Consider the following 19,604-nt stretch of genomic DNA (forward strand, 5'->3'; position numbering starts at 1 on the left):
ATCTTATAGAATGAGATGCAGAAACCAGTAAAGATGGAAGATAGGGTTCTTAGTACCTATAAATGAAAATATAGCAGAACTTTAAAATTATTAATTTAAAAATGTTTAAAGTTTGCTTTTATGTGTTTGTGAGAGTTAACATTTTAAATCTGTTTTACAGTTCATATATATTTTTATGTCAGGCATGATCTAGAAGGAAATTTTGATTTTCAATATATGAATTTCATAAACTCTTCAGATTTGAAGTGTCTTTAAAAGATCATCTAGTTCATAACTCTGTATTCTTGTTAGAATTCACTTAGGCTAAAAAGAAAGTTAAAAACCAGTCAATCCATAAAGAACTTGTGTAGAAGATACAGCGCCTAATCAGAAGGATCCTGAAATTTAACTCCATGTGGATTTAGAAATATGAAAAAATATAATGACCAAGGCAAAGAATATATATAGATATTTTTATAGCCTTGGGGTAATAACAACATATATTTTTTAAAAAAATAAGCTTTGAGGGCAAACGTGTCTGTAACGTAACAGATAGACTAACATAGCCTGGGTTATTTTTTTAAATTTTAACAGATAGACTAAAATACTCTGGGTTATTACTTGTTTTAATCTTGTACTAAATGTGTTACTCATTGCCAAGCATTTGTTGAGTGCCTATCAAAAGCCAGGCCGTGTTGGCCATCCTGAGACATAAACAATTAAGTTCCTAGTCTTCAGGTATTCTCAGTGGAGGGTGGGTAACCAGTAAGTAGACATAAAACATGACAGGCTTTGATAAAGGCAAACACAAGGTGCTCTGGGAACCCCGAGGTGAGGTCCATAACCAGGAATGGAAGAATCCAGGAAGACTCCCTGGAACAGGAAGTTAGTGAGGAACAGCTGGATGGAGCCAGAGGAGGTGCACAGAGAACAGTGTTCTGGGTCATGGGGACAGCATGTGCTGAAGGTTGAACTGAGCTGTGTCTTGTTCCAGCACTTAAATAAGAAAGGGCAGTCGCTGACAGGAGGAGGATATAAAGCCAAGGAACTTTTAAGTTGGTGAAAGCGTGATCACGATTAAATGCCAGTGAGAGAGCGCAAGGAGAGGGCAGTAAAGATGTGTGAGCTAAAGAGGATGCTGGCAGAAGGCTTCTGAAGGCAGCCTGCAGGGCACTGGGGCAGGGCAGGTGTCGAGGTGGTCTCGTAGGACAGCAAGCCGAGGCGAAAGTCACAGCGAGCCTTGGTTCACTTTCAGCTGCAGTGCAGGCAGCAGGCAGGAACCGGCACCGCTGCCCAGGCCCTGTTCTGCCCACTGGACAGCACTGGGTGAGGGGCAGGTGCGCCAGCCCTGGCACGGTGACGAGGGAGGGATCTTTGCCCAGGAGCTCTGGGCAAAGCTCCTGCCCTTTTATGAACCGGGGAGGGCGTAGGGATATGACTAGAGGAAGGGCTAGAAGTGAAAATGTACTGAGTCAGGATGGAGAAAAGTGCCTCAGCTGAGGCCCCCGCGTGGGGGAGACCTCCGAGCAGAGGCACGCGGGCTGGGAATGCCGCTGTGCACAGGAGCGGGGCAGCCTGGGGGCCGAGTCCTTGCCTGAAACTCCCTGCAGGCACTGCAGTGCACAGCTGTGCCCCAAGACCATGTGGGGAGGGCAGCTTCCCTCCCCTCCCCATGAGCCTGCCGGGCAAAGCCTGGTCCCTGGCCGTGGTCGGGTCACTTAGGATTGGCCTGGAGCCAGACTCCTCTACAGTGGGACCAGCTCTTCCTCCAGGGATAGAGAGATGTAAGCAAAGATGACAGTGTTGTCGTCAAGGCCACCTTCTCTTAGGCTGCCCCTTCACTGCCCCCTCGCTGGGTAAATACAAAGAGCAGACTGCCATCCCCATCATGATCACCGTCCGCCCCTCAGGCCAGTTTAATTCAGCTCCCCCTAAGGGTCAGCCATTGTTCTAGGCCCGGGGTGGGGAATGGGTACTAAACGGTAACAAGCCTTTATTTATTACACAGACCTATCTTAATTTCATACCTTATCTTCATTTTTTGCCCTTTCCTCTCATTTCACCCCACCAACTTTATATCCTTTACCCAAAACCTCTTTGAACCAGATGATTTTTGGAGTGCAGAATATTCTAGATATTGTAAGGGTGATATCACCCTCCACAGCTGTCTGAATCAGCACCCTGTAACAAACACATTAATATTTCTCTAGCGAAACATCAACCTTCAGACAAAGAAGGGTAAATAAATACAATAAATAAGACCTAGGTCAGATCAGACTTTTGCCACTAAATGAGCTACCAACAAAACCAAACAAAACACCTTTGGGTATTTTCAAAATGTTCTGAATATTGAAGCTGTGAATAAGGGCTGTGGGCCTGCATATGAAAGCATCGTGGATAAGAGTCTATACTTACTGCTCCATCACTTTTTAGTTATGTGACACCAAATGAATTATTCTTTAAGCTTTTATTTTTTCACATCTAAAATACAGGCAAAAATGGTATTTCCCTCATAGCATTGTGTGTGTTGAATGATATACAAAAACAACCCAACTCTGGGTTTAGAAAGCATTAAAAAAGTGATATCCCTGCTTCCCTGGTGGCGCAGTGGTTAGGGGTCTGCCTGCCGATGCAGGGGACACGGGTTCGTGTCCCGGTCCGGGAGGATCCCATATGCTGCGGAGTGGCTGGGCCCGTGAGCCATGGCCACTGAGCCTGCGTGTCCGGAGCCTGTGCTCCGCAGGAGAGGCCACGGCAGTGAGAGGCCTGCGTACCGCAAAAAAAAAAAAAAAAGAAAAAAGAAAAAAAAAGTGATATCCTATATAATATATTTGAAATTGGCATAATACAGAGGCTACTCTGTATTAAAGACAAGGCTGCTTTAGATCCAGTCCTGCCTTAGCCCCTTGGGATTTGCTCTAATTTCCCAGCCATAATTGTAATCAAGTAGCATTGTATTTTCAGATCTCCAATTACTCAGTTGTGCTTTTCCGCCTGATTACTGTGACCATCTTAATGAAAGCAGCCAGCAACTATGGGGCCTCTAATCAGTTATACAGCAGCTGACAGCGTTGACACGGGAAGTGACTAGATTTCTCCTTACATATGAATGCAATTAAGAGTTAAATTCCTAAACATAATCAAATCTTGCAAGAAATGTTAAAAATATTACAATTACAAAAAGCCATCATAATCATTCCCAGCCAAATAAAGCATCATCTGTTGGTGGCACTTGCCTGATATGAAATGATCAGGAAAGATGATTATAAACACAGGGCAGACGATGCTAGATTTTTGCGGGCCTTGTCCCCTTCCATCCTCATGGGACAGCTCCCTCATTACTCAGTGGCTGGGTGTTGAGGTAGGTTGGTTAATTATATTATTAGCCAAAGCACAGCGCATTAGGAGAACAGATTTTCTGTAAGAAAAATCACGTGATCCATCCCAGTGCAAAATCGGAACTTTTAAAATCAGCAATTGTTTGTATTATCTTTACTTGGATCCACTCCATCTTGGAGGCTAGCAACCCCCATCACACACAGGACCATGGGATGCAGGAAGCAACTGCAGGAAGGTGTGAGAGGCTCAAGAGAGGACCGGTCATGAAGAGAGGAGCGTTCTTGGTGAAGGGGACCCAGCATCTGTGCCCGGGAGATCATTACTCTGGCTGTTTTTGGAACCTGACCTTGACCTAGCCATCCGGGGGGGGTATAGTCTCTCTAGGGAAACAGGACTAGATGTAAAACCCAACACTGGTTTGATTGGACCTGATTGTATCCTGGGCTCCAGCAACCTGCTGTGAGACCCCTCTAAGAGGAGCTGACATGGACCTGGGAAGCTGGTGTCCCTTCCACATCCCAAGAAGAGAAAACCCTGAAGGGGCAGAGCGACATAGGAGACAACAGCACCCGGGCACACTAAGTAACCGCCCAGCGCGTTGACCCTCTGATGCAGCTCCATCTACGCTGGAAGACCCCAGGTGCTTCTGGAGATACTCAAAGGTGAAAGGATACTAAAGGGATTAGGATTATTCCACCGGTTCCCCAGTGGGTCCCCGTGCCTTATTCGACCACACTGCAGCCTGTGCTCCATTTGCAGTAAAACTGATCCTTCTTCAATGTAAATTGCCTCATGACACTCTCCTATTTAAAATACTTCAAGATTCTCCTTTCCCTCAAGATAACAAACATTTTAATAGGGTTTTCAGTATCTTTTCCGCTCTGGCCCCATTTACCTCTTTGGGCTCATATTTCAGGATTTCCCCCAACACACCTTTCAAAGGCAGAGATGGTGTCTACCTTTTTTTTTTTTTTTTTTTTTTTTTAAAGCCACGCAGCATGTGGGATCTCAGTTCCCAGACCAGGGATCGAATCTGTACCCCCTGCAGTGGAAGCTCAGAGTCTTAACCACTGGACCACCAGGGAAGTCCTAACAACGTCTATCTTGCTCATTTAAATCCTCCATTTTAGCACAATCCTTGCCACAGGGTAGCTGGTGAATAGGTGTTTGGATGAAGAATGAATAATAGTCCTGGACCAAAACAAACCTCTCCGATCCTTCCACACTGTATCAGGCTCAACAGGACAGATGCCTTCTTCTGCTGTTGTCTACAGCTCCGAGACCCCTGTCAGCCTCCATCACTGCCCTTACCCTCATCCCATCAGCAATGTCTGCATAATTCTGTCTGAATGCTTTGGCTGCAAGTAGCAGAAAATTGACTCCAACTAACTTAAACAATTAGACTCCAACTAACTTAAACAAAAAGGATTTATCTCACAAAATTCAAGGGATTAGGTAGACTTGGGGAAGCCAGGACTCTGGGTCTTTCACTGAAATTCTCTCAGTTGTTGTCATGGGTTAACTTATGTGCCCCCAAAAGATGTGTTGAAATACTAACCCTCAGTACTCCCAAAATGTGACCTTATCTGGAAATAGAGATAATCAAGTTAAAATGAGGTCACTAGGGTGAACCCTAATCCAATATGACTGATATTCTATAAAAAGGGGAGATTTTAACACCGAGACAGACATACACAGAGAGAAGACAATGTGACACACATGGGGAAGACGGCCGTGTGATTGTCATGACATCTACAAGCCAAGGACCTCCAAGGATTGTCAGCAAGCACCCAAGGCAGAAGAGGCAAGGAGAATCCTTCAGAGGGAGCGTGGTCCTGCCGACACCTTGATTTCTGATGGCTCGCCTCCAGAACTGTGAGATAATACATTCCCACTGTTTGAAGCCACCCAGTTTTGGGTACCAGCAGCCCTAGCAAAGCAAAGCAGTTTCATTGTCCATGTGTTGTCTTCATGTGTTAACAAAATGGATGCAACATTTTCAGGCTTCGTGATAAAATCTAGAAGAAGGAGGGTCACCTCCGCCCAGATCTCCTTAGAATCAAGGACACCTTTCCCAGTGCCTTCCGCCCCGCTCTGCCCCACAGCAAACCAGCTCTCTTCTCTCATCCGGCAGGATTGGGTCACTTGGTCACTACTAAATGAATCGCTGGCAAGATGGCTAGAGTCAAGGTGGTTGGCTTGGATTCATCATAGGGGAAGAAATGGATACTGGGGAGACAGCCACAGAAGCCACTACAATGGTCAGACCCAAAACCTGGACGAGATTTCTCTCACTCATTTCTGCCTCTGAAGCTCCCATATGCCCTGTGCAAACAGGCTGTGTAGATAGACACAGAGTAGGAGGAGGACTGGTGTTTAATTTCTCTCCCGGAAGCATCTGGGTCCCAGCTCCTTTCCAAGATGCCCACATAGGACCTGCCAAGCAGCCAGCATAGGACCTGGCACATACTGGGTTCCTGCTTCCCATCTTTATGGTTACTTCTGTCACACACCATCGACACGTATGCAAGGTCTCATCTTCTTTACTAGACTGCAAGTAGCTTGAAGTTGGCAGCACTGTGCTCTTTTCTCCTGACACCTCTCAGAGCACTTATTAGCACTGTGTCATGGGATCTGCAGCATCAGGACGCAGAGACAGAGAGGAAACAGCCAGAGGAGCCTCAGCAAAAACCCCGTGAGATGGAGGAAAGGAGCCTGAATGTTTTCAGTGGGAAAAAAAAGAATGACATATTGACACAATTTAATAAAACAACTTTGTCATCTCAAGGCAATAACTTTCTCTTCTAATTTGAACAAAACAGACACACTGCTAAGTAGAAATAACAAGATCAAGTCCTGCTGGGAGGCAGTATCCCGCCGTTCCTGTTTTGTTGGGACTAGTAGGTTGTATTATAAGGAGAACAATTAGATTAGCTTTTCATGAAGGAAAAGCCCATACAGGTCATGAGACAGGTTGCTATAGGCAAGAGCCACATCTCTCTGTAACAAAGACAGAAAGTTTGCGTTTTCTCCTGGTTGCCCGACAAAAGCTCATGTGCGCAATTTCACCACTGTTTTTGTTCTGTTTATCCCCCTACTTGGTATATGAAGAAACTTTCTTCTATGTTGCTAAAACACTTGCAATAAACATCCCCTGTAGATCTTTAAATAGCTCAGTATCTTTATTCCTTTTAATTTCCTACTAAAATAACAATAAGCAGGCCTCAGTTGTTTTGCATTCCTACAAATGGGGATAGTTTTTATTCATAAAGAATACACTACCCTCCATAATACAGGGTACTTGAATTTTAATACTGTTTATTTGATATGTTTTCTTTTTTTTTTTTTTTGATATGTTTTCTTAATTTGCATTCTCTAAATACTAATTACTTGCTCTACTGAATTTTCAGTTATAAAACCATGTCCAAAGCAGTTAAACAATTTAAGCAGTAAATACTATAAAACACTTAATTACAAATTAATTTCCCTGTTTCCTCTCACCACCAGAATGGCTAATGATGCTTTTAGTTGCATTGAAAGAATTACTGAGAAATTTGAAGAAACAACTTGCCCCTTAATCTTTTTCAGTGTTTGCCATTTGCTACATTTTTAATCAATTCAGGGTTTACCTTATCTTCAAAAGGATAATTAGTTCAATTTATATTGCCGAAATCTGTATTAATTTTTGTTTTTTATTGTTTGGTCTTCCATGTATTTTTAATTTTTCATGATATATTTCAGGCATGCAAAGGTATATAAAGAATAATAAAATGTATTCTTCTGTGGCCACATGCAGTTCAAAAAGCAGATTAGCAATGGATCTGAAGTCCTTGAGCACATGCCCCTTATCCCTCTCCTCCCTTTCCCATAGAGAACCACTTTTCTGAATTGGATGTTTGTCCTTAGTACATCCCTTTATGCCTTGAGTGCATATATAGGCGTCAGCTGAGAATCACATATCTTTTTGCGTAATTTAAACCCGCCTTATGGGGTCTCATACTGCACTGTTTCTTCTGCTAATTGCTTTTTTTGCTCAGCACTGTTTGTGAGATTTACCAATATGAGTACTTGTAGCTATATTTTATTTATTTCCCTTGGGGTATAATGTACAGCTATACATTGCACCATATTATATATATATAGAGAGAGAGAACACTATTCAGAGAAACATTGCACAATTTATTTTCCCATTCTCCCGTGTGGTAGGTGAATTCTAAAATGGGTTTCCAGGACATCTGACCCTCTACATAATCTTTTCCCTGTGGGTTTGGGCAGGACTTGTGAATATGATGGGATTTCACTCCTGGGAATAGGTTGCTAATGATGGAATTGGAGTGAAGCAAAAAGGAGGTTATCTTGGGTGGGCCTGACTTAATCAGAGGAACTGGGCCCTTTCTGAAGAGAGAGATTCAAAACAAGAGAGGGTCTCCAGTTGGCCTTGGACAAGTAAGCTGCCATGTTGTGAAGGGCCATGTGGCTAGGACCTGAGGGTGGCTTCTGGGGGCTGTGAGCAAGAAACCAGCACCCTCAGGCCTACAACCACAGGAAGAGAATTCTGATAACAACCCAAATGAGGGTAGAAGACCCCAAGTTCCAGATGAGACCGCAGCCCAACCTACACCATGATTTCAGCATCTGAGACCCTGAGCAGGGAACCCAATTACACCCCACCCACACCTCTGACCTACAGAAACTGTGAGATAATCAGTGAGTGTTTTAAGCCATTAAATTTGTGGCTTGTTACACAGAAATAGAAAGCTAATGCATGCAGGTTTGAGAGGTGTGTTTCTAATATTTTGTGACTCGAAACAGTGCTGCTCTGAACATTGCATGTTAACTTGCACACATCTGAATTCTGCACTTGTGAAATTCTGCAGATGTGAAAATACTGTTAGCGTGTGCAGCTAAGACTGGAATTGCTGGGTCTTAGAATAAAGATATCTTCAACTTTAATAGATAGTGATAAACTTACATTCCAAAGTACTTTTACCAATTTATCTGGCATCTGTAATATATGAGAATGTTCTCAGCTTCAACTCAGCAATATTTGGTCTTGTCAGGCTTTGTTCGGCTTTTAAACATTTAGTTCTTTGTTTAACCTGAATTGATTTTTGTGGCTGCTGTAATAAGATAGGGAACAATCTTATTTCTGTTTGTCTAACCTATTGTCACAGTACCATTTATTGACTGGTCTATCCATTCCCCACAGTTCTGTGGTGCCAGCTGTGTCATCGTACGATTCCACATGTGTGCCCGAGTCAAGTCACACATGCTCCCTTTTCATCTCCTTTTGCCATTGAATTTTTTTCTGGTCAGCCTCCAGTGAAGCCCAGTAAATACCCAGCTTAGCAATCTCCACCTTTCAGGGGTCCATGACTTTGCCCCTTGTGTGACGTGACATTAAAAACCAAAGTCTAGCAGAGCTCATAAATCCCCTAGGGAAGGTGCCTTTTCTTGACTCAAGCTGCCTGTTAGTTTTTGGTCCTGGAGTTTCCATTATATTCCTGGATCTTAACTAGGCCTTTTAAAGGATGTCTGTTTCATGTTGTCCAGAATTTCCTATGGTTTTTTTTTTTTTTTTTTGCGGTATGCGGGCCTCTCACTGTTGCGGCCTCTCCCGTTGCGGAGCACAGGCTCCAGACGCGCAGGCTCAGCGGCCATGGCTCACGGGCCCAGCCACTCCGCGGCATGTGGGATCCTCCTGGACCGGGGCTCGAACCCATGTCCCCTGCATCGGCAGGAGGACTCTCAACCAGGGAAGCCCCTCCTATGGTTTTAAAATCATTTTTTCTCATGTACGATCAGACACTGAGGTTCTGTTATAAATTTTTGAGGCAAAAAATGAAAAAAGAAAACCACTCTGTTGACTGTCTTTCAGATAGATAGCTTTATTTTTTTTTCTATAGGCACAACCCAAGGCCAGGCATCCTAGTGTCTGCTTTCCTCATCTGCAGCCTCACATCTCTCTGCATTTGTTTGCATTACAGATATTATCTCCACTTTGATTCTTTTTTTTAATTGAGATTTTATTTTTATTTATTTAAATTTTATTTTTTGGCCACGCTGCACAGCACGTGAGATCTTAGATCCCTGACCAAGGATCGAACCCGCGCCCCCTGCATTGGAAGCGCAGAGTCTTAACCACTGGACCGCCAGGGAAGTCCCTCCACTTTTATTCTTATATCCTCATGTGTATACATCTCTTTGTATTTGCTTGCATTACAGATATTATCTCCACTTTGTTTCTTATATCCTAATGTTTATACTCCCCTCATCTGCTACACCCCCGGAAGTTTTCCACAAATACTGCATATTTCCATTCACAGTGAAGACTAAATAGATTGTGTGCCTATTTTGTTGTTGTTTATAATTCAGACAGCATTCTCCATGTGATGGAGCTATGCGATGGCCACACATGAACCAACGTACTTTCACTTACAGCAGAGTTGAGCACATAAGGACGAACTGAACTTATCCTCTAGTAGAAACATAAGAAGGAGCTCAAGCCAGAAAGTGAAATGTGCTCCAATAGATGTAGTCAGTTGTAAAGTAATATCAAAGATATCCTGGAGGGTATTTAAAAATTTCCGGGAACCTATTATATGCTATGTATTGTGCTTCCAACTATCGTTTCATTTTAATAAGAGAGGAGGAGATTGCTTCCAGGGAAGGAAGTCTGCAGAGCTTTATGAAGAGTTGTCATCAGGGGTAAATATGATTCCCCAGGAGGATTTGGGTAATGGCATTAAATGAGAGTATTCTATGTAAGGAAAACCGAGTGAGTAAATCAGAGACATGGAGAATCACAGTGTGAAAGGAACTGCAGTGTCGGGCTGGAGCCTGACCATTGGGTGTCTTCCGAGGTTGGGATTGTGACACGGGGGAGCCATTGAAGATTTTTACTTTCTTCGTTATTTTTCCTGGAGAATAGTGGAAGAGCTATTTTGACGAAGTTTACACTGAAAAAAATGTTATTTCTCTGAGGAGGTTTTTCATTGCACAAGACTCACCTTTATTGACCAAAGACAAAAATTTACGATCAGTTGCAGAACTTCTGGCATCCTCAGGGCAGTAGGGGAGGTAATTTTTTATTTTGTCTGTGTGACCACTATTGTGTCAAATCTTCCACAGTCTCATAAAGTCAGTCCCATCTGAGGCTTTAAGCCAAATTGTCATCCGTGCCTGGACATGGCCCTGCAATAGAAACTAGCAATTTGGTTTAAGTTTTAAAGTAATGCAATATATAGCTTAATGTAACCACTTCCCTCATAAAACCTGAAAAATTAACTCTATTTCCTTTCTGCTATAGCATCTGAGGTTCTTTGGCTTCTATTTGAATTTATATTTGTGGTGATTCATCAGTGGCATAGTGATAAAATACTATCCTGTGCTCTTCCTCTTGGAGGACTATTTGAACGCAGCATGAATCACACAGAAATGGCCATATCTTTTCCTGTGGCTGTGTGTTGATATCATTTACCACTGAACTTCAGTATTCCAGGAATTATGACATTTCTTGAATAAAGCATCCTTCTAGTCCTACCCCTGATCCCAGAAGCATATTCTTTGGGGGAGAACCTTTTTTTGCACCTTGTCATATTTTGGTAGTTTTCTACCAGTCATCTTGCAACTGAAAGTGGGGTCCGGCTGTTTGCAGCTCAGAAGCCATTAAAGAGGCCAGGTTGGTGGAAAGGAAAGTTCGCTTTATTTTGGATGCTGGCAACGGGGGGTGAAGGCAGACTCCTGTGCAAAGGCCGACTCCCCTCACTGACACTCAGGGGGCAAGAATTTTTATAGGCGGAGGGAGGGGCTACATGCAGAAACAGCACAGTCAGCTCTGACCGTCATCTTGACATTGGTCATCGGTGGTCTGACCAGTGTCATCTTGATTGTTTTAGGTACAGTTAATCTTCAGTTCCAGGGTCGGTTTGTCCCCATTTCTTTGAGGCCTGTTCTCGGAATTGTGGCAGCTTATGTCATGGCTACAGCCTGATCATCGTGTAGTTAACTTCTTCCACCTGGTGGTGGTTTCAGTCTCTATAAGACAGCTCACAGGATATGGCTCAGAATATTATCTGTAACCCTTAAGGAGGAACTAAATGTCCTTGACTATGCTTGATGACTAAACTATCATTATTTGGTCTCCTTGGGCTGTTTTCCTTTGTTTCTGCATTTTCTCACTTCTCTGATTAAACTTATTCTTTGGCTAAAGTTTTTCCCAAACAAAAGGCAGGCTGAGGACATGGGGGGCAAGGACAATAGGGTCCTGCTCCGTTTCAATCTTATTTGTAGTTTTCCAACTAGTAGTTACCATATTACATAAATATTATTTTAATAATCAGTCTACTCCATTGCACCAACTTCAAAAACCAGTAAGAGTTATTAATGAGGAATATGTGTGTGTCTCCTTCAGTTAAGATGAGTTTCTGTGAGCATATTTTCACTGATGAAAAGCTAACTATATTTTAAATACTTTGTTGAGTCTTGCTTACAAAAAAATACAATCTATAGTCAGACATTTCGACTAGTCTCTCGTGGTTACATATAATAAAAACAGAACAACAGTAAATATCTTAGAGGATTATTAGAAAGTTTAAAGGATATAATATATTCAGACTAGTTAACATTGTGCTGACAATGTAACAGGGAATCAATAAGCAGTAGCAACTAGTGTTTTTCTTAAATAATGTGGAAGTCCAGCTTCTTAGCATGAAACACTAAATTCCTAGCAATAATCATATAGCCCAACATAAAAGTATCCCTCAGTAAATCATTGGGCATTAACTGTACAGAAAGCATTCAGTTTTCTGTGTTGCACTGAAAGTTTAAAAATCCACCCCCATTCTGGTTTTGACTATTCTTTTTACTCACCCTTTGCAACTTTCAACAAAAATGCAAAAAGTAAAAAATTATAAATAAGAGTACTGCTGGAATCTGAAATAGCTTATCATTCACTATTTCACATCTGGGACTAAATGCAGAACCATTTAATGACTGATGTATAGGTTCATTCTTTCCCCACTGCCCACCCCTTGGGTACAACTGCCTACCTCTACAGAGGATTCTCTCCAGCCTTCTCAAACATCTTCTCTATGAATCAATGTTAAAACCTTAATGTCTAGGAAACAAGACAGGATAAAAATATATGTGTGCATACGAGTGAGCATGCATGTAGCTGAGTACATGTGTGTGCAGATGGGGGCGGGGTGGGGTGTCGGGGCGAAGGGAGCTGTACTAGGCAAGTGGCAGTGGATGGGTTGCATCCTGTAATCTTACATTGTGCAATACAAAAGGGGAAAAACAGTATAGGCAGGGACTAGATATAGAAAGAACCCTGGTAACTAGTTCAGACTTAAGTCTGTAGTATTGTTTTTGTTGTTATTTTAGTTTTCCATGTGCCATTAATTCAATTCAGAATCTCAGGAATAAGGCAGTGAGCAAAGGTCAAAAATCTCACCTCAATCCAACAGAAATGTACTGGATACATTTCTGAAAGAAAAACTCCAGAAATTTGACAATAAAGCATGCATAGTTATATGAATGACCAGAAAGAGAATTCCGCTAACAATGTAGGCAAATGTCACACTTCGTGTCTCTTTGGATAAGCCATGTCCTTTCAGGTTGATTGAAAAAAGGAAGTAAAACCAATTGGAGGATTATGGAAAGTACAGCAAAATAAAGGAAAGGGAATACTACCTTGGAGCATGAGGAAGAATGCAAATTTCTGCATTATTCAACTAAATAAATAATAATAGACTTAAATTGCAGGCAATTGAGCAATACACGGAAAGAAATGTTTATTCTATTTTGCCTTAATCCAAATAGGCTATAATGTATCCAACAAGAATTATACCTAGGTCCAATAAATTTAAGCAGAATTTAAAAGAATTAATCTAAAGGGAAAACAAAATCAAAATTACAGTGGAAGCAAAAACAAACCCTAAAGTTCATCATGAGGACGTCCATGTTTCCTAGAGCAAATATACACCGAAATAGATTAAACAATGATTATGAGGTAAAAACAAACTAGTTTCTAGAGAAGCGTAATTATCTCTGATTAAGTCTAGAGAAACGTTTCCCCAGAGGTCATTATTATTAATAGTAATAATTACTGGATTTAAGTATTTTTTACCTGTGAGGTCCCTATAGCAAGAACTTTTCATAGATAGACATTTATAGAAAGAAAGAGATACACATACATACATAGATATCTACATATATGTAATGGAATCCCCAAAACTACCCTGTTAAGGAAGTATTTTCCCCACATTATAGATGCTATTAAAAAAAAGCAGTGAGAACCAACAAGAAACTGTATACGGCTACAATAATTAAAAGAGTATGATTTAGGGTTAACATACAGATGAATGGGCAAACATATATATCCATTGAAAAAACATATGACAAAGAAAGGATCACAATGAATGATTAAAAGACTAATTATTAGTAGTAATGTTGGGGATACCAAAGCCCTCTCATACTATGTACCAAAATAACTCCCTGGTAAATTAGAGCAAGGATATTTAAAGTGTAAAAATGTAGAAAGCAAAGAAAATACCATCTTTCATCTTAGATCGTCAGGGACTTTTTAGGCCTAGAAGAAGGATACATTTGAATTTTCAAACAAGTCAAAAATAATCACCATAGGTAGTTTTTAAAAACAAAGGAAAATGTGACGGTACAACCATAATTTGTAATACATATTAGTAAGAACATGTCAAATGGACAAGGTTTGTTCGTTATTTTGGTTTTTGGTTAATGATAATGCTCATTGCCAACAGAAGAGCCTCTCACACATTGAAATTTGTGTAACTTTTCTGAGAATCAGTTTTTCATTATGTATCAAGACACTAAAAAGCATTTTTACTCTTTGATCTAGTAACTGCATTTCTATAAGTCTTCCCCAAGAAAATATCCACAGTGCACACAAAGATCGATCTTCAAAGAAATTGCTCTTTGTACCATTATTTATCAGTGTGAAAATTTTAAAACAACTTGAATGTCCAATCATAATAGAATGTCTAAGTAAACTTTGAATATGGTGACATATTATACAGTTATCAAAACTGTATTTTTACAGAATGTTTAATGAGGTTAGTCATGAGTGACATAAGTGGTGATGACCAAAAATCAAGCAAAGAACCCTAAAACAACACTGTATTTGCAGCTGGATTCAATTTTGTTTCCAGTACATGTATATCCCTAGGGAAAAACAAACTGGTAGAATTTTCAAATTCTACAACAAATTCTAAAAAATATATACAACCTCGTTTGAATTATAAGTAACTTATTTTATTCTTTATGCCTTTTTGTACTTCCAAATTTTGTACAATGAATGGCTTCTTGGTTTAGAAAAATGGAGATAGGTAAGTTGGTAGACAGATAGATAGATATAAAAGCTTAATTTATAATTATACATCAGTAAGAAAAATAATTATCTCATTTTTTAAAATAACAAGAACATTAGCTGGTAAAATTTTAAATGAAGGAAAGTATAGATATAACAGGGATATGCAAATTGTATAAGACTAATTTCAGATGTATAATAAGACAAATTTTAGTTTATGACTTATAAAATCAACTTTATTAAATTCAAGTCATATCAATTAAATATTTATTGGTAAACAACTATCAACTTTATTTTCAAGGCGTTAGAGTACTAAATAAGCACTATCAAGATAGAAGCAAGGTTTTGAAATGTATGTTTGCAATAGAAAAGAGCAGACAATATAATTGGCAGTGAAGCTTCTTATTTGTGAACTTAGATTGAAGAGAAATGAGAAATCAAAGCCCATTAAAAGAGAGCAAAAAATAGGCAAACCATTTCCAAAGTGTGGGGTTTTTTAGTATGCAAAAATATAAGCATTTCCTGACTGATGCTGCTTTCTGTTTGAAGCCAAATAGGAAAACCTTGTTCTTGGGCATAGTTCTACAAGTGGATAGTAAAAAAACACTGGGAAATTTCCTGTGTAGACTCGGTGGTATTTTAGTTACAAAAGTTTTCTGAATAAATCCTCAGTTTTATTTCACAGTAAGACGTACATCTGTGTTCTTAGGAGCACTGTTTCTTTTGTATATGTTACTAAATCTCTGTTGCACCCAAAGTAAAATATTAACTTTCATCTGTAATGTTTTTTTTTTTGCGGTACGCGGGCCTCTCACTGCTGTGGCCTCTCCCGTTGTGGAGCACAGGCTCCGGACGCGCAGGCTCAGCGGCCATGGCTCATGGGCCCAGCCGCTCTGTGGCATGTGGGATCCTCCCAGACCGGGGCGCGAACCCATGTCCCCTGCATCGGCAGGCGGACTCTCAACCACTGCGCCACCAGGGAAGCCCCATCTGTAATTTTATAGCACATATTTGCCAGTGAAATGCATCATTTACATTATGAAAATTTAATATGACTGACATTAGCAAAATCGCTAATTAAGAGATTAGGGCATAAATACTTCAAGAAACTTGACAGTCTGTTCTATGAGGAAAATTAATTCAGAAGTCTCCTATTTGCATAAATCTCCAGGTCTCATTTTCACAGCTGTTTGTTCCGTCAGCTAGATGGTTGCATTTCAAAATTATTTTAACATAATCGGTGGGAAGTATACCTTTCAACTAAAAATATCATGCTCTGCAAGAAAGATTGTTAGGGGGAAAATATAAGTTCATTCAGTTTATCTCGATCTTTTTTCCTTAAGATAAGTGTTTCTAATATAGGAACTTTAACATTTAAGTCTTAAATTGTTAAAATATTTTTATTATTAAAAGACAGTTTGTAATTTTAGATTCTCATGAAATTGAAAAGGTTGTGTCTTTTTCATTTGGAAAAATGGTAACAAGTGAAGCTTATTTTAGCAAAGCATAAAAAATACTGGAGATATGTAATTTTTATTAACCAGTTGAGCATAATAACAGAGTTTCAGATATGTACTCAGTACCGTGCTAGACAAAGGAGGTAACAATTTTAAATATGATTTAGACTAGAGCATTGTTTGTTTTAGTAATTTAGATAAGGAAAGGAAATCAGCAATTACTAGATATTAAGACGTCTTGTTACCTGTAATATCCAAAAGGACAGCAGGAATTTGAAATCAACAGATTCCAGCCTAGAGACCCAGAAACATCGCTTGCTACCTGCCAACCTGGATCAGTCATTTTAAGGCTTCTGTATTTCAGTTACCCATCTGCAAAATGTACAGTAACTAACACAAGATTATTGCTGAAATTACTCTAAATAATGGACATGAACTGCTTTGGGGACTGCAAAGCACTGTATAAATGCTAGTCATGGCTCAGTGTCTCTTCTCATGTTCTTAAATCTTACCCTGAAAGAATCCTAGGAGACTGTACAAATCTATGGTTTGGTCTACATGGTCATTTATGGTGTTATATGTAGAAGTTAACCCAAGCACGGCCGTGTGTAAGAAAAGAGATGATCAGATATACCTACATTCACTTTCATAACTAGAAAAAATTCACTAGGTTTTGCAAATGAACTTCTGCCATCTTTCCTTTTACTCTTGAAATTATATTTAAGTGTAGACTCTACTTAAAGTAATTTGCTGCTGGAATAGGCATAACATTTTGATTTCTGCTTTGCTTCTAATTACATTCAAGCTCATTTTGACATTTAAGGCCAATTACATTAGTCTAGATTCAGCAAGACTTTTCCATAGTAGTCTAAAATTTGACCAGTAAACAAGCTTTTCTCCCCTCTCTCTCTTTTTACTCATTTAAATGGAATGCTTGGCAACAAGCATATTTTAGGAATTAAAAAAGCAAAATAAATAATGTGGGTTCATTTTTTTTTTTTTTTTTTTTGCGGTACGCGGGCCTCTCACTGTTGTGGCCTCTCCCATTGCGGAGCAATGGCTCCGGACGCGCAGGCTCAGCGGCCATGGCTCACGGGCGCAGCCGCTCCGCGGCATGTGGGATCTTCCCGGACCGGGGCACGAACCCGTGTCCCCTGCATCGGCAGGCGGACTCTCAACCACTGCGCCACCAGGGAAGCCCAATGTGGGTTCATTTTGAAAAAAAAATAAAAGCAAAGAACTGCTCGTTCTTTCTTGCCAACATAAAAGGCAGTCACAGAATTAATTGAAACCACCAGTTTCAACTTTATTTCTTTCTAAATCACAAGGAATAAGGCACAATCATTTTTCAGAGAAATTAATATTTTAATGTTTCACTTCTGTTAACAACAAGGGTAGTTGATTTCAACAGATCTCAAATTTCAAGAGAGCTCGTATATGGAGAGAGATAGCTCCAAAAACTTTGTCACACAGAAGTCACTAGTAACTAAACTCTTCAGAACTCTCCAGGCCCTACAACAAGTTTCAGTCAGTCTTCCATTGCGTTTTAAGATTCCAGTATATGTGATGGCTTAGAGCACATACAGCTCGTGTTTTATTTAGCCCCTACTTTCAGTCCACTTGCTAACACACGATTTTTACTGTTTATTCAATAAATTCTCTTATCCTTGACAGCACTCACTAAAAGTCAATTTATAGTATCTATTAGTATCAAAACATTTAGTGTAACCTTATTCTATAGTTTTTATAGTGAAAGTATAGTCGAGGAAAATAGACCAGATAGTATATTGTTTAAAAACTAAGTTTTCCAATTGACTGCCAGTACCAATTGAGAGCATAGAACAGTAAACACCTACAGCTAGATGATATCTTAGGAATCACTTGGTTCAAAGATGAAATAAAATGATGCCATAAAAAGCACTGTCACACTTTCATGTATCTAAAGGAAATATCTTCTTAAAAATATAATTTATCATATATTATTTTGAGCTTTACAAAAATGAAATCACACTGTACATGATGTAAAAACTTCAAGTCATAAGAACTATACAAGAATTCTGAAATTTTAACTAGTGTAATTGAAGTTGTTTTTCCTTGGGACAGATTTTTAAATCACTATTTAAAATATTATTTGGGAATTCCCTGGTAGTCCAGTGGTTAGGTCTCCACGCTTCCACTACAGGGGGCACGGGTTCTATTCCTGGTCAGGGAACTAGATCCCACAAGCCACACAGTGCAGCCAAAAAACCGAACAAAAAACCAACTATTATCTGTATAGCCCTTTAATGTTTATAATAAAGTATTCACACACGCTTTATTTTGATTCTTAAAGCAGTCTTCAGAGAGTGATAACGTGATGGCACATTTGAGGAGGATTGGTGTCAGGCTGGCCGCATGCTTTACCCAGAGCCGCTAAGCCAGTCAGCGATTTAACCCCAAACTCAGGCCCTGTGACAACAGAGATGAACACTTGGTTCTTTACGTCCCTGCCCTACAGCTCACAGAGGGCCAGGGTCTTTATCGTCAGCTCATTCAACCTCTATCTTAAACTGCTCTCCTTTGGCTCTGCTTTCTGAGAAGGGCATCTCTTGAGAGTGAAGGCAGAGATGCAGTGGGTGAGGTTAGATCAGATGAGAAGTTTTGAAAAGCTCATGGCTGAGGTTTGCTGGGCAGTGTTGAGGTGTCTTTGGAGGCCAGGGTGGAAGGGAGCCCGTCTCCATATGGAACCAGTGGAGGGGCTGGAGAGGTGCAGACATGAAGAGTCAGATTCACCTAGGAGTTGGCATGTTTCCTGAGAGTTTGGCAAAAAAGGAAGATGGAGTTTGGAGAACTGGGAAGAGTGTATTTGAATTGATAGGCCATGAAATTCCATCTAAACCAGACAGGGAGAAATTTGAAGTAAAGAAATGGCTATTGCCAATGGATTTAACATTACAGCACTATGGTTTTACTCCAGATTTCAAATCCACAGTATTTGTATTTATGGACACCTTAGTTTAGCCACGGTAAGTGGTGACTCTTAGAGCTTTTATTTGCTGTAGGTTTTTAAATGCATGTAATGTCATTTTTCCCAACCCCTAATTCTCCATAAGACCTTGATCTCGTTGGTCATGATTTTGCCAACCAGTGTACTTTTTAGAAATTTAACTCCAACATTAGGTAGGTCCAAAATTTGCTATGTATTGATGTCATTTTAAATATTGTTAGAACTTTGAATAGTTGAATAAGTTTTAAATGAAACTATACAGCGAAATACTAAAGGATTGTGAGATCAATGGGTTTTTCAGAAGATAAAACTCCTCTATATTTTATTCCTATTTGAATGGGAAAAAAAGAAGCAAGGAGATTGAGTAGGTGAATAATTAAGGCAATTAAAACTGAAGGAGGTGTCACTTTTGTACTCAGTGAATACCATCAAGGCAAATCTTCTGTTTTACAGCTGACTGGTAGTAAGACACAGCAGGGACACCCTCAGTAAAAAG

General features: G+C 40.1%; 1 protein-coding gene across 3 annotated transcripts in view; it reads left to right on the forward strand.

Moving 5' to 3' along the window:
- Positions 1–19,604, forward strand: part of NALCN (sodium leak channel, non-selective) — a gene marked incomplete at its 3' end in the record, with an annotated part of 278,612 nt that overhangs the window by 130,385 nt on the left and 128,623 nt on the right. The gene's annotated exons all lie outside the window — the stretch shown is intronic.

This window comes from Grampus griseus, assembly GCF_964374135.1.
Source record: "Grampus griseus genome assembly, chromosome: 18".
Lineage (NCBI taxonomy): Eukaryota > Metazoa > Chordata > Mammalia > Artiodactyla > Delphinidae > Grampus > Grampus griseus.